Genomic DNA, 15,294 nt, shown 5'->3' on the forward strand with positions numbered 1-15,294 from the left:
AAAAAAAAAAAAAAAAAAAAAAAAAAAAAAAAAAGCTAGTCAATAAAAATGATAGAAAAGCGTACTTTTGGCTTCATATTTCTCTGTAATAAGTGAAATTTCTCTCAACCTGCATGAAACAAGAGTAGTCGTTCTGACTACACTAGCAAAATTATGCATTATGACTTTCCCACGTTCGAGGTGATTACTCATGCCCACCCTACCAAAAGATCTTGCAGTTTTATTAAATGATTAAAATTGTTACTGTCATCAGGGTCAACCTGGATGTGCCTCAAAAGAGAGAGTTCTCTAAGATCAGACGAAAAACTTTCTTGATTTTTTTTTATTTTTATTTTTCTCTGTCAAAAACAGTTCTCTTTTTGAGAATAAAGTCCTATTGTGTGCTATACACATTTATAAAGGTGGATCTTAGCTTGTCTTGGTCTGAAACAGAAATAGGCATTTTAGGACTAATTTAAGAGAATGTTATACAACAACCCTAATTCTGAAGTTCCCTCTATACCACAACATCCCACTTTCAACAGCGATAATTATAGTGTTGTTTTGCTACTTCTAGTGTCTACAGAAGCTTATCAAAATCTGACAAAATAATTACAGGAGAGAGAGATTTTGCCTTAGAAAACAGAGAAATAAGAAACAAGGTAACCAAATATGGACATACAAATCTGTTTTCTTTTTTCCCAGTGGTTGTTAATAAAATGGAAGAATTACTTTAATTTAGCCCTCCATATTTCTTTAACTTGGAAGGAGAGAGTTTGCTCATTTCTGCCACCAATTTAAAATGTAAGTCTCTCCCAGAATCTTATCTTCAATTTTGATCTATTTAACAATTGAGCGGAGTGAAAGCACTTGAGTAAAAGAGTATCTGCATATTTTGCCTTCTCTTTCATGTGCTTCATAATCTTAAAATGGTGAGCGGATTTAAAGAGAAGGGGGATAGGTAATATCTACTTGACTGGATACTCCTTCTGGGCTTTTGATTACATGCATTATTATTTGTGTTAGCCACTATCTCTGGCATGAAACTTTTTCAGACACATTTTGAAAGACTAATTTTACAGAATCTGGAGGATTTTTCTTATCTATCATAACAGAAATCTTTTCAAAGGATGCAGTGCAATTAAGCATGAACACCCCTACCTGAGTAGCAATCATAAATCAGACTTTACTTTTCCAGGTGTTTCTCCAAGTGCTTTAGAATGTTTCCAAGCATATCCCCTTATAACTAGCATTTCTCTGGTTGGTCTGTTGTTTCCTCATTTTCATCTTCTTTTTTCTTTCCTTCTTTCTTTTTCTCTCTCTTTTTTTTAATAAACGATACTTCTATTCTAGCAAATCTCTCTCTTTCTGATGTTTATGCTGCCAGTAATGGCAGAATTCAGGTCCAAAAAATTATGAAAGATTTAGTAAGATATTTCTTGGTTACTTTTATTTCAGCATGTAAATTACATCAGGTTTTTCATCATCAGCTGTAATAACAGCTACTTATCAGCATGAAATTTGTATTCTTTTACACATGGCTTCTCATTTATCCCCTTGAGTTTAACATCTAATATATATATATCCCCCCAAAGTCTACATTAGAGGTCCAAGCTAAAAAAAAGAAAACAAAGTCAAAATTGATTTAGCTCATTGCATCTTTCACTGTTATTAGCTACGTTCAGCATGTATTTCTAGGCTATATTCATCTTTTTCTGCTCCTCTTTAAACTAGATATATTTCCAAATAAAAGTTAAAGACATGTTAGATAAAAGTACAATTTACAGCAAGTGACATTCACATCTGAATTTCTCTTACAGCTGRATGCAGAAAAGGCTTTCTGTCAGTGTCAATATCAGACACTATTCTGTGTCACTCGAAGCAAGACTGGCCCCTGCAATACAATAAGAAATATAATCACTGAACAGTAATAGATCTCCTGATTTGGGGCACATTTTTAATTCTGAAGAATTGCTAATTTCATTTCCAATTTATTTTGAAAGTTTTGCTCCGCAAAAAATGAAATGGAAAAGCTTAGTCAGCTAGCCTATTCCGAGTAGTGTTCCGAGGAGTGTCCACCTCCTTCTTTGACCAGACTCCTTCAGGATCTTTCCTATTCTGAGTATATCCCTTGGGATATACTTTTAGAAATGKCTTTTGCTTGCTTAGCAGGCTAACATTTCCATTTCAATTTTTGCCTAATAATTCATAATAATAATTCTGCAGGATTGTCCTCTGTCTAAATAATCACAGATAGAGTACACATGTTAAGCAGCAGGCATATCAAACTGGTTGTGGTGGTACAGCTGTGGAGGTTGTCTGGCTTGGATGTTTCTGATCAGGATCTAAGGTAATTAGTGTGGAGATAAGTTACTCACAAAAAGCTGTGATAGCTGTGATATATGTAACTTTCCGGAATTGATTTTAAAAATGTCATTTTTTATGATAATCAGTTGACACCATTTTAGCCTTTGCCATTTATTGAGAAAAAGGGAATTAAAAAATAGTTAAAAAAGCCAACCATGAGGAAAGGGAAAGAACAAATAAGAAAAACAAAGGTTTCTACATGGACCATTTATCATAAATGATGTGAAGTTGTTTTGAATTATGCAAGGCTGAATCTGTTGCAGAGTACTGAACATGAAAATTCCCTTAATGACTCAAATGCCCAAGAGCTAAAATATTAGATTTCCCAGAGCAGTGGAGGAAATCTTTTACTTGATGCAATATATGATGTTTCCTCAAACAGTCAGAATATAAAGAATTTTCATCAAGCAGTGATCAAAAGATGTGAATAACTCTAGGATGAAAAGAAAAATATTGGAGGTAACGTTATGCTACACAGCATTTTGTCCTTAATTAAATAACGGATCTGGTGATAAAAATACATGAAAATTATATGTCAGTACACTGTAAAACCTGGAGCATTTTGAGAAAGGACAAATACTTTTGCTGAGTGTAGAATACTAGGAACATGGTTAATCAGAAAGTTTTGGATTTTTTTATTGTTGAGTTTTTCAGTATTGTTTTGTAACTATGGTGTGGTATCATTCTATCCTCTTTCTTAAATTGTGAATAGTGAATACTGAAAGATGAGAATCAACTTTTTTTAGGTAAATTATAATGCATACAAAGTGTTGCTATTGTTTCAAAGAGTTGTCAGCAGTATGGAGATTATTCCCTGGATTTCATCCCTGTACTAAACCAATTAGAATTTGTGTTTCTCTTCAGTCAAATAGATTTTAAGTAGGTTATATCCTGCTTGAGGATTTTTTCTGCATTTTTTCCCTTCATTTGTGAACCCATGTTTTGAAGTAGAAATGACACTTGTTCTCCGGTGCTTGTAGCTTAGGTTGTGTTCACATGGGGGGAGGTATTGTGGGACAGAGACAGTCCTGTAAATCTAAATGTGTTAGTCCAGGTTCCAGAACAAGATGGAAGATAACCAAGGCATGAGCTATGGGCACACTTGCTTTTCAAACATAACTTCAGAGTTCACCATGGTTTGGGTCATTTCATTCCCTGTTTTTTTCCTGATATCAGAAGAGCCTTGCTGTGGTGCTTTAAAAAAAATGCTTTCTTGTAAATACTTTGCAACTGTAGTTACAAACTGTATTAATTTTCACTGGTTAAAAGTGGTTAGCCAGGCCTGAGTCCATATTCTTTGTTCTCAATTTCTGGGACAAAGATTTAAGCACAAATCTTTTGGCCCAGTTTTCTTGTAGAAAACCTGCTCAGAATTCATAACTCAGCACTTCAGTGACTGAGAGATAATATTGTTGATACAGAGATAGTCCTGAGCCCTGTTCCCCTCTTTCACAATTTGAAGATCTACTACTAAGGTGTTACCATACAAGAGCACTTGTGCTGGCACAAGGTAACAGAGGATGTAGCTCTAAGCAACCTTTGCTTCCTTCTTCAGTCTTCTCTGACATACTCTGAGTATGTCAGAGTTTTACAGTACTCCTGGAAGAAAGATGAGGATGGTCAATTGTCCAAAGCCCATTTTCATATCCAAGTGACTGATTACTTCCTATTGGGCTTCAGTTAAGACAAAGTAAAAAATGACACCAAACTACCCCATTTAGATTCTCCTTTTTTTTTTTTTTCATCAGTTCTGCTAGTAAATGCGCATACTGGTATGGAGGATATGGATGCTTCGAACTAAAAGGTGCACACTCAGCACCGAAGGAGAAGGAGGGAATTTTGCCTCTCAGTGAATAGACAGAATTAATCAATTAAAGTAAACAAATTAATCAATTAAAAGTAGTAGATTTCTGAATGGTTAGATGAATTAATTTTTGCATCACATACTTTGGCTGGAAGAGTACTGAGATTACTTCCTTCATAAATTAGAAATAGCTGTTTAGGGAATTGTATGAAACCTCAACTCTGCAGCGCTTCTTTCAGGTTGTCCTAGAGGTGAAAGTGTATGTGCTTCCAATACTACCTGGGCTAGTGGAAGATGAATACTGGGAAAGGAGAGGTGATAACACATTTTTTCTCCATTAGCGATAGCAGGACAGGCAAGTGGCAATGCTGACATGCAGAAAGGCAGYGAGGAGGGCATTTTTGAATGATGAATATCCTCAGAAGGGTTTGGTCTGAACCACATTGGTCTAAATCCTTAGTTCTTCTGAAGTTTATTTCTGCTTTTTGTCACTTCTACGAATGCTGGTGCCACGGTAGCTGTCATTAGTTATGTCTGGTTAGAGCCTTTGTGAAGTTCAGTGACTAGGTATTGAATTAGCTATTATYAGTGTTTGTTCATTTGAAAAATATGCATGGTTTCAGAAACCATTCTATTCATCATTGGTTTTGAAGTGTTTTGCTGCACAGTACATGATCAATTTCCACATATCTTCAGCACCAGAGGATAGCACCTCTGTCATTTAAACCCTAGTGCAGTTGATCTTACCATATAAATTTAGCCTTATCTCCTAACTATGAGGCAAGAATGTTCATCTATTGAAATCTTGATACCAAAACTACAGCCAAAAATTGAAAATTCTTAATGTCTCTAATTCATTAAAATATACAGTTCCTTAATCACAGAGACTGATATAACTCTGCTGTTCCAGTCTCGTGTAGCTAGTATAATGGTGGTTTTTAACTATTTTCTTAAAGTATTTTCAAGCAAACATAATATATATTTTTTTTTATGGTGGGTAACCACAGTTATTAAAGTTAGAACAACATCTACCTATGTTCATCAGACRTAACTGAGAATTAATCTAAAAAGAAAAGGAAAGAGGGTTAGAAATGACCACCTGCTGCATAAAGACAGCTATGTAATTCCCCAGTAACTTGGCTTTTTGACATCTGCCTTCCATTAGTATTGGAAAACTAGATGGTAATCTTCTATATTAGGAATAATAGAGGTAGGAAGAAGAAAAAAAATGGATTGTGATAACAATAACTCTGTTTTAAGAAGTAACCCTCCCAGTACTCCACCTGCCAGTTGTCTAGCATGTGCTGTTATTCATTTGTGATGGTTCAGTTGCTTATATATCAACCTGTAATGGGTGTTTGAAATGAGCTGTCTTTAAGATACAAACAGCCCCACTCCTTGTTTTTAAATTAAGACTTAAAAAATTCAAGTCATTTCATGATTTGTTCAAAAAAAAAAAAAAAAAAAAAGTCTCACACAAGCAATTGATTTGAAGCAACTGAGGTGGAAGTAAGCACCTAGAAGGGAGATGGGAAAAAGGTGCTTATGATCAAAATGAGTCATTCACCTTTCAGATTGGATCTGCTGCTAGTAGAACAAGGACATGCCAACATAATCTTACAATCCTTCCCTCACRAAAATTATTACAGAGAATGTCCCTATTATATCCAAGGAAGCTTTCTGAAGGAAATAAAACAAAATGCTAGATAATCATAAACATAATTTTCTGCTCTCTTGATTAAAGAGCTGGCAATGTTCTTCATTAGGTTATCTAGTGCAGCTCCATTGTTCGCTGAGTTTGCATGCCACAAACAGCTCTGTGGTCTGTGAAGCCCAGCTATTCTAAGAGTCTATCTCTAAATTTTGTCTTTTGTGACCAGAAAGATGGGATCAGAAATGTGTAGTTTTGTGTTTATTTGTTTGTAAGCTATTAGCAATGAGAGAAGCAAGGAGCTCTTTCAAAGGTAAAGTCAACAGTAGAATTAAAAGCAAAATTCTGAAGGTGAGCAGCAAGTACTCACATCTTTCCCATCTCCCCTTCCTTACAGAAACATGTCTACCCTGCTTCACATATAACATAGAGTCATAGAAGTTACTGTGGGCTGTTTTTCCCTGGAACCTCAAGATATTTTTTCCCAACAGGTTTCTGGCCTTTGTGTTGCTTGTTTGTTTGTTTGTTTGTTTGTTTGTGTGTGCGTGTGTTTGCATGTATGTGTGTGTATTAAGGAATTTATTTAGTCATAAGTTCAAATATTAAAAATGAAACTGCAGTAAACTGAGAGAAAACAAAAGCAGCAACAACAACAACAAACAAGCCTCAGGCAACACAGAGGGTTTGCTTTTCTTTAAATCCCATCTCTCTGATGTCTGTCTATGATGGATGATGTGGAAAAGAACATCAGAGTAGATCGTAGACTCTGAATACTCAAGATGTTAATAATGTCAGAATTGTTGCTGAATTTTCTGCAGTAGCCGTGACAGCACTTCTGTTCCTCTTTGGTTTTCTCTCAATTTCTGTGGTAGAACAAGTAGCCTGAGGACCTGAACAAGACCACAGTGCAGTCAGCACTTGAATGGTACCGAACTGCCCGTCCCCTGATTCTCCTGAGCTTGTGATGAAAGAACTCCTGCAAYTCTTACTGCATGAAATGCATCAATTCAGGACGAGGGAAGCTTTGAGAGTGAGAAAGTTTACTTTCCCTGAATAGGATCATTTCTGTGATCTAGTTCGCAGGATGGTTCATCAGCACAATCAACGGGACATTATACTGCATGCCATAGAGGCAAGAATTCATACTCCATAGTTAGGGGTAGAAACACRTTTCTGAGACCAGTCTGGCTGCCAGAGGAAGCACTAGTGTAACTGTGTCCTAGAAGAGCATATCCCAATGCATTAGCTCACTAGATTACAATCAATTGTAAGTAGCCCACACACCAACTGTCTGCTCTGTTCACGTTAATGACTGAAGACAGCGTGACTCTTGGAGGAATAATATTGTAGGAGGCTAGTGAAAATGTCAAGCAAAATATGGATTAAATGCAGGTGAAACATATCACTGTGACTTAGGATCATTCAAGGGTTGTGCTAATTTTATTTCATTTCCGTCATTCTCAAGATCTTAATCAGCTGCAGAGAAGAAGCCTGTGGCCTCACTTATTCTCTCGCTTCAGAGCTTCAATATTTGCCACCTGCTGCTTTTGTGCTTCAAAATCCTCTGAAATTTCACATCACAGAAGTGTGGAATATCCTTCCTTTGTTCTACTTTGAAAAGAAGTGTAGATCTATAATGCACTACCTAATTACATACTGAGGATCCCAATTCTGCCCTTTGAATAAAGAATGCTTTTACATCTACAGTGAATGGCAATAGAATTTATGTTGTATTTTGACCTCTCTGTTTCACACATCCTTGTTTGTAAGTCTAGTATGAGAAAGGATCTGTGCATCAGCTCTGCTCTCACAGCAGGATTACAGCAATATTGCTGTTCTGCCAGTTCTTAATTCATAGAACTTGAAGTTCAGAATGTCTCACCTATTGTGTTTGTGTTGTGACAAAATGGCTCAATATTTATTGCTGATTCCATGCACTTCGGGGGTCTAAGGTGACCAACTGAGGTACCGATACTGAAGTTCACGGATGCCCAAATATGTATGTTAGCCTCACTAGATATGAGTCTAACACTCAGAGGGATATGTGCCCACGGCATAAAGCAGCTTAGGGTTCTTATGGAAATATACATAGGATGGCATATTTCTCAGCAAGTTAGCAATTTTCACTAGATAAATACCATCCAAAAATGCAGAAGTAACATTTTTGATATTTTATCTAATTTGGTTTTGTACATTACTTCATTGTATCATATAGCTGTCTATGTCTTTTTTTGTGTAGCTTTTCGCCTGCTTATTTGAACTTCTAGGTTAAACATAAGAAAATACCATAAATCACAATGAGAAGGAAATTAAGAAGTGAGAGGTTTGAGATTTTTAATAATTTTTACTGAATTCATCCTATTTGGAATTAGGATTATAACATTTGATCCTAATACAGTGAGACTATCTTTTTGTCTCAGAATGATTTTTCAAAGTGTAGTTAATTAATTTTCATAGCTATCCATTCCTTATCGCTATCTAACTGTTACACAAGGCTTAAAATTAATATGTTTGTTGAAGATATAAATTTTATAGAAGTAGTGCACAGAGTGACAGGAGTATCAAAATTCAGAATGCATACTTTTTTTTCTCATTCTGTCCTCATAAAACTGCGATTTGTGACCTCCATGACAACTGAAGATTTATCTGCAGGAAAAAAAAAAAAAAAAAAAAAAAGAACTTTTATTTCTGCAGATAGCTGTTCTTGTCATTAGTTTTTTTGGTCTCCTGTAATATACATTCTCTCCTGTGGGAGTGTTACAGATGACAATATCAGGCAGTTCATATGTTCTCATCTCTTTCTTATAAATGAAGTGTCTGATAATCCAAAAGGAATGGTTTATCATTATAAGAATAATTGCTTCCATCCACTGCAAGGCAAACAGTCTTGTTCTTCCAGTCATTCACTAGATTGTCTATAGCTTGCAGGGCCATATTATTGAATTATTGTCCCTACTTTCTGTTCAGCTAAGAAGAAACTTTTCCAACATATCTTGTGTCTTTGTTTGGAGCTGTGTCTCCTTGTGGTCTCGCACATTTCTCTTTCATTTAACTATGTTTGCCAAATATGTACATATAAATGTATAAATGCATATATAKAGAGAGAGATAAATGCATTGTTTATATATAAATGCATTGTTATTTTTCTGATTATTATATAAAATATTATTTTGCTTTTTATAGATGTATGTATATATACATATAAAATGCAAAATAATATTTTATATGCATAGTAAATCATCAGATAATGCATTTAATATAATAATCAGCAGAATAACAATGTGTATATACATATAAGTAATTTTTATATGTTTTTATATACACACATACAAACATCTATAAAATCAGCAAAATGACAACACATTTTTTAACCCCAATACAGGTTTAACTAATGTAGATAATTCTAAAAAAAATTACGCTCTGTCATAGTCATGTAAATAATGTATTTGAACACTTTTATTTTTTAATATTGCATAAGAGAGTTTTGGCATATACACAGAATATAAACATACAGATTCCTTTAGCTACTGAGTAGCAATAGAGTGGTCTTTTGGGAAAAAAAAAAAAAAAAAAAAAAAAAAAAGGAAATTCTTTTAAAACTTGTTTGTTAAATTTTACCTATATACTGTTAAACTTAGATAAGAGGTCTTTTGAGTGAAATTATTTGCATAAATATATTATTTTAGGAGGTTGTTTTGTTCTTTATAAGGGGATGCATTTTGCATTTGTGGCTTTTACAAATGCTGTGCCATACTAAATTGCTTCTCGCTATCCACATCAATATGTTCTAGCTAAATGATACATATTTCTTTGTTTTTCTTACTTGGAGGCAGTTTAAGTCAGACTGATGTAGAAAAGGCTAGAATCTTATTTTAGCAGAGATTTGAATGTAATGAAGGTCTCTAATAGTACCAAATGGTCCTCACTGTCCACATGCAGTTCCTTCTTGAATGAGTCTTTGTGGGGGACATGTAGGAGGGCGTGGATGTAGCCCATGTGTCATTATTTTCAGCCTCTGCAGTAAGTGTCCAGGTTATGAGCTCATGTTATAATTCCTGAGCCCAATGTCATACTCTGTGACCAGTAAAGCTTGAACAGTTTCCAAGTTTTCCATTTCAGCTGTGTGTGTCCTTTAGCACTAGGAGAATATTATGTGGCCACTTTTTGCCTGAAGCGCTTTTGCCTGAAAAAATACTTTATACTAAATTTATTCATCTGACCTTCCCTTCCATAAATGAAGGGTCACTGTGATGGCCTACTCCCGATGTATAGCCTCATTTAATGTATAGATATAGATATAAAGTGTTAGCAGAAACTTCACAAATGAAGCGCTATGGGAAATATTTGCCCTTTCTTCTCCTCCTCTTCCTTTCTCTCTCCACCTTCTCATCTCCTACACCTTCTCATCACCTTCAGTGCTCTGTCCCCCATCCCTGCTACTTCTGAAATCAGTGCAAAATACTAAGCAAAATAATCTTATGCAATTCTGCTATATTTCTAGAATAAAACAAAAATAATAACTCTTATCATAAAAATTTAGTTAGGTAAAAAAAATTGGCTGCAAGGAATGGAAGCTGAAGAAGTGGATAGAATAACAGAACAGGTTTTGGTAGAGAGGGAGGATGTTCAGCAACCACAGTAACTCCTTGCTGAAGAGTTCATAAGAAATTATTTGAGATAATACCAGACCTGCATCAGTCTCTGATACTTGTGTATGGCATTTATCTCCCTTAAGCAGAAAAAAAGATAAATGTCTTGGTGGCATTAAGTTTCTTAGACTCTGCCGCCTTCTGATCAGCAACTTCAGAGAAGGCAAAAACTGTTAAATATGTGAAGTATAACGGAAGAATGTGTTTTCTTTTTAGGTCTGCAAAAAAAGAATAGTTGGAAAATTGTATATATTTTGAGACTTTCAATCCTTTCCATTACAGCTAGAAAAGTCTTTAAGAGAAGTCTTTGGATATTTTTCTGTGCAGCAAGCTTTATTGCTACAACAGCGTATTGAGAGATGTAGAAGTCAGGAGTAGCTTTCAAAAGCTTATACACCTAGTAGTTTCCAAAAGCTTATACATGTTGGCAACAAGGTTTTGGCTTCTATGATCATGCAACACTCTTTGAAAAACAATCACTGATGGGAAGACATGGGATCCACCTCACTAAGCGGGGCGTGCATGTCTTTGCCAGCAGGTTGGCCAGCCTGGTGAAGAGGGCTTTAAACTAGATAGGATGGGGGAAGGGGAGAGTTATATAGAGAGGGTAGTCAATAAAACACGGCTCAAGTCGGGAGGCCTCCAGCGGGTGCATGCAGCTGGGGATATGCATACAAGACACGGCTATGGGAGACCTCCTTACACCTCTTCCTGGGAAACCTGCAGGCGTGACCACCTCTTTGAAATGCCTGTACACCAGTGCATGCAGCATGGGGAACAAACAGGAGGAGCTGGAGATCTGTGTGCGGTCGCAGGGCCGTGATCGCATTGCACCGTGTCTCGTGTCACAGAGACACGGTGGGATAGCTCACATGACTGCAATGCTGCCATGGATGGCTATGTGCTTTTTAGGAGAGACAGATCAGGAAGGCGAGGTGGTGGAGTTGCTCTTTATGTGAGAGAGCAACTGGAACACATCAAGCTCTGCCAAGCGGGGAGGAGGAGGAGGCAGTCAAGAGCTTATGAGAGAATATCAAAGGGCATGGGGGACACTGTTGTGGGTGTCTACTGCAGGCAACCTGATCAGGAGGAGAAAGTCAATGAGGCCTTCTATAGACAGCTGGAAGTAGCTTCATGATCACAGGCCCTGGTTGTCATGAGAGACTTCAACCACCTTGACATCTGCTGGAAGAACAACACAGCAAGGCATAAGCAGTCCAGGAGGCTCTTGAGATGCATTGATGATAACTTCTTGTTACAAATGGTGGAGGAGCCTATGAGGAAAGGTATCCTGCTGGACCTTGTCCTAACTTGCAGATGTGAAAGTTGGGGGCAGCCTTGGCTGTAGTGACCATGAGATGGTGGAGTTCAGGATCCTGCATGGAGGAAGCAAGGCAATAAGGAGGATTGCAACCCTGGATTTCAGGAGAGTGGACTTTGGCCTATTCAGAAGTTCTGCTTGGAGAAATCCCATGGGTTAGGGATTTCTTCTAGAAGGAAGGGGGGTCTGTGAGAGCTGGCTAGTATTCAAACATCACTTCCTCCAAGCTCAAGAGCAGTGCATCCTTATGAGTTAGAAGTGCAGCAAAGTGGGCAGCAGACCTGCATGGGTGAGCAAGGAGCTCCTGGCCAAATTCAGACAGAAGAAGAAAGTACACAGAGTGTGGAAGAGGGGACAGGCTACTTGGGAGAATTACAGGAATGCAGTCAGGGTATGTAGAGATGCAGCGAGGAAGGCTAAGGCCCAGCTGGAACTGAGTCTGGCAATGGATGTCAAGGACAACAGGAAGGGTTTCTTCAAATACATCAGCAGCAAGAGGAGGACTAGGGAAAATGTGGGCCTGCTACTGAATGGGGCGGGGGCCCTGGTGACAAGGGGTACAGAGAAGGCAGAATTAGTGAATGCTGCCTTTGCTTCAGCCTTCACTGCTAAGGGCAGCCCTCAGGAATCCTGCAGCCTGAAGGCAAGGGAGATAGTCTAGAGAAGGGAAGACTTTCCTTTGTTTGAGGAGGAAAGGATTAGAGACCTTCTGGGCAGGCTAGACGTCCACAGATCCATGGGCCCTGATGTGATGCACCCACGGGTACTGAAGGAGCTGGCAGATGTTGTTACCAGGCCACTCTCCATCATCTTTGAAAGGTGCTGGAGAACTGGAGAGGTGCCTGAGGACTAGAAGAAAGCCAATGTCACTCCAGTCTTCAAGAAGAGCAAGAAGGAGGACCGAGGAAACTACAGGCTGGTCAGCCTTACCTCCATCCCTGGAAAGGTGGTGGAACAACTCATTCTGGATGTCCTCTCCAGACATATGGAGGAAAAGAAGGTGATCAGAAGTAGGCAGCACAGATTCAGCAAGGGGAAATTGTGCTTAACCAGTCTGATAGCCTTCTGTGATGGAATGACTGGCTGGGGAGATGAGGGGAGAGCAGTGGATGTTGTTTATATTGGCTTCCATAACATCCTCCTAGAGAAGCTCAGGAAGTGTGGGTTAGATGAGTGGACAGTGAGGTGGATTGAGAACTGGCTGAAAGGCAGAGCTCAGAGGGTTGTCCTCAGTGGCACTCAGTCTAGTTGGAGGCCTGTGGCTAGTGGCATCCCCCAGGGCTCAGTACTGGGTCCCATCCTGTTCAACTTTTCCATCAGTGACCTGGATGAGGGGACAGAGTGCCGCCTCAGCAAGTTTGCTGATGATCCCAAGCTGGGAGGAGTGGCTGACACACCAGAGGGCTGTGCTGCCATTCAGACAGACCTGGACAGGCTGGAGAGCTGGGCGGAGAGGAACCTCCTGAGGTTCAACAAGGGCAAGTGCAGAGTCCTGCACCTAGGGAAGAATAACCCTAGGCACCAGTACAGGGTGGGGGCTGACCTTCTGGAAAGCATCTCTGCAGAGAAGGACCTGGGAGTGCTGGTGGATGACAAGTTGACCAGGAGTCAGCAATGTGCCCGTGTGACCAACAAGGCCAATGGTCTCCTAGGGTGCCTTAGGAAGACTGTCACCAGCAGGTTGAGGGAGGTGATCCTGCCCCTCTCCTCAGCCCTGGAGAGGCCTCACCTCGAGTCCTGTGTCCAGTTGTGGACTCCCCAGGACAAGAGAGACATGGAGCTACTGGAGAGAGTCCAGCGTAGGGCTACAAAGATCATCAGAGGGCTGGAGCACCTGCCCTCTGAGGAACGGCTGCGAGAGCTGGGCCTCTTCAGCCTGGGGAAGAGAAGCCTGAGGGGGGATCTGATCAATGTGTGCAAGTACCTGAAGGGAGGGTGTCAAGGGGACGGGGACAAATTCTTTTCGGTTGTCCCGTGTGACAGGACAAGAGGCAGTGGGCAGAAATTGACGCACTGGAAGTTCTGCCTGAATATGGCAAAGCAAAATTTTAAAAATGCAATCATCTCAGATACTTGAAAGTCTACTATACATTTTTCTAAATAGTCTTCTACAGGTAGTCTTGGGTACTTCAGTCTTAGCTGATTAATTAGTCATATTTGTGTCAGCTGTTGAAAAGCCATTCTTTGATTTATTCATTACATTTTTCTAATATAGTATCTAATTTGTTAAGATGGCTTTTCCTAGCTTATTATAATATTATTTCTAGATGTTTTAGAGACATCAAAGTTAGTGCTGAAAGTTGATAAACTGTTGAAATATAATGCATAGTTCTTGTTAAATAAGTGGTTCCTATACATTCCCCCAGTAAATGTAAGTCTTTTTAAGAAATCTTGTGACCTTGTTATTCGATTTGTGCTGGTGTTACTTGTTAAGTGTATACATAAAACTTGAATAATTGACTTCTTATGACTGGTCCTTATGACATATATCTAGACTAAAAGAAGACCATGTTTTGGGCTTCTGAAAGTTGACGAAATTGTGGTACTGACAGCTTAAGTGTCCTTATGTTTTCTGATACAGTATTTGTAAAGTTTTCCCCAACCCTGGAACTACTGAATATGGAATTTATTTTACTTCAATGTGAGAAATCAATAACAAATAAATAATGAAAATTATAAAACATACTTTCTGGGGACAAAAAAGTATGTGGACAAGAAAAAGGGGCAAGGATGCCCACTTTGTGTCCAAAATACTGTCTCAGCAGTAGTCTGCTAGAATATTTTCCAGTCTCTGTGAGATGGTGCCACAGAAGTCAATAGTTTTGTTTTATTAACTACAGCCAAAATTTTGCACATAGTGTTAGGTCTTAGAAAAAGGTTTTCCTGTAGTGTCTATGTACTTTTTATCATGTGTCATTTCTTATGTTTATTATTCCAATCAAAGAATAAAAGAATAGTTTCCTGAATTCATCTTATTTCCAGTTATGAATTTGATTTGTCTGATAAATGCAAAAAAAAAGGAATCTTTTAAAATTGATTTACTCAAATTTATAGTTGTTCATTTCAGTAGAATCAATGCAATGCCAACTACTCAAACCTTTTTTTATTACAGAGGAAATTTCCAGTAGAAATAAACTTTGAAAAATATCAATACAAATTACTATATGTAAAGAAAATATTTCTCAATGGAAAGAGTAAATGTTGGCAATCAGTATAAGATCTCAATAAAATATAGGCTCCTGATTGCTTATCAGTACCATAGAAGTCAATAGAAATGTGTCAGTTCCCCTAAAATTTTCATTTTAGGAATAAATAATAGTAAAAATAATATTTTTATAAATAAAAAAATGCTTTTTAAATATATTTTCAAATTTCATCATATAGAGTTTTCTGTGTAAAACAATTTTTTCCAGAATATATTTTAATGTTTATTTTTAACAAGTGTTTTATTATTTCACTCATTTTTCATCTTTAAAAGTTTTTTTTCTTTTTGCTCTGAGATAGAAAATAAAAAATAAGTAAA

This window comes from Rhea americana, unplaced genomic scaffold (assembly GCF_003343005.1).
Source record: "Rhea americana isolate MKP2758 unplaced genomic scaffold, rheAme1 scaffold_103, whole genome shotgun sequence".
NCBI lineage: Eukaryota > Metazoa > Chordata > Aves > Rheiformes > Rheidae > Rhea > Rhea americana.